The following is a 1,382-nucleotide window of genomic DNA, read 5'->3' as shown; positions in this document are numbered from 1 at the left end:
AATGATTTTTTCTAATGGTGTTTGTAAGTAGGATCACAAGTCTGCATCTTGTACAGTAATTAACCACTAAGAAGAATATATGCAGTGTATTATTTGTTGAAACTACTTTCGATTTGATTTGAAACTGTCTCATTGCTATATGTTTATCAATAAAACTTTGAAAAGAAAAAAAGAAGAAGAGGAAACGAGCTGAGGGAAGAGAGAAAACCGTTAGTTCAAATGATGAAGATTATTCAGCAAAAGGAAGAAACTAAGGTTGTAGTCAATAAAGCAGAGCTCACTAGCTGTTGAAGTGTTAGAAAGATTTGTGCTGGGCAAGGAGAGCTGGGAGTTGCTCTATTTCCTAGATTTCTTGACAAGGAATTTACAAGAATTGCTTTGGCATGAAGACAGACACTTGGCTGTGTTTAAGCATCTTTCTTACTGATGTGTTCTTCCATCAGGGGCAGCATAAAAAGGCAGTAGCTAGCCTGCACCACTTGGCAGCTTTCCAAGGGCCACTCTCACAGCCACAGACCCCAGGACAGTGCACCTTGAAGCGTCAGAGGGTGCTCATCCAGATGGCAAGGTGTCACTTTGCTCTGGGCGCATACGGGATGGCACATGAGAAAGGCCTGGACCTGACGAACTACATGGTCTTACCCATTCAGGATGGAGGCAAATCCCAGGAGAAGCTCACAAAAGTAAAGCCCAAGTTTAGAAAAGGTTCTAGTCTGATACTCCCGCCCTGCACCGGTAAAGCTATTATGCCCTACTGCCTGCGTTTGATGTTGGCCTGCTTTAAGGTTAGAGTTTTCACTGACAAGCGAGACAGTGCAGCTCTGGGGCCTGTGGTTCTACTGCTTCAGCAGGAGCGGTTGAGGGGGAGAGACTCTGTTCTTGACAGTGGTCAGTAAGATTTGTCAATGAGGAAATTTCCAGTATGAGAATTTTTTTTTTCAGTTATATTACAAACATTAATACGCTGGAGGAATTTGCCTACTTGAGAACTCAGGAAGGTGGGAAGATCCATCTGGAATTTCTACACAATCAAGGAATGCTGTCAAGTTCCAAGCAAATTCTCTGAAGATCTCTCTGGTCCCTCCAGCTGAGGGGCAGATGTGAGCAGAGTTCCGCTCCTTCCTGGGGCGCCGCACTGTCGCTGAAGACATCACCCAAGGTGTGAGGGAGGACTTCCGCCTGGCCATGGAGTGCCAGGTCTCCCGCTGTGCCGAGAACCTGATGGTGGTACTGCCCAGGTTCTGCATGAGCGAGAAGATCTTGCTGCTTCAGTCTCGGAGCTGACGAGAGAGCCCTGCGCCCGAGTTGGTCGCTGTGCGGTGAGAGAACACGCAAGCAGTGTCATCACTATTCTCAAAAGGAAGAGTACGCCTGAGCTCTCT

At 46.6% G+C, this 1,382-nt stretch overlaps 1 pseudogene; it reads left to right on the top strand.

Annotated features, from left to right (window-relative positions):
• The window catches only part of LOC101585644, a 9,740-nt pseudogene extending 8,456 nt beyond the window's left edge, over positions 1–1,284 (top strand).
• The last annotated feature ends 98 nt before the right edge of the window (positions 1,285–1,382 follow it).

Source organism: Octodon degus, unplaced genomic scaffold, assembly GCF_000260255.1.
Source record: "Octodon degus isolate 3935 unplaced genomic scaffold, OctDeg1.0 scaffold00129, whole genome shotgun sequence".
NCBI lineage: Eukaryota > Metazoa > Chordata > Mammalia > Rodentia > Octodontidae > Octodon > Octodon degus.
The sequence above is the reverse complement of the archived record's forward strand: the minus strand, read 5'-3'. Positions and strand labels throughout refer to the sequence as shown.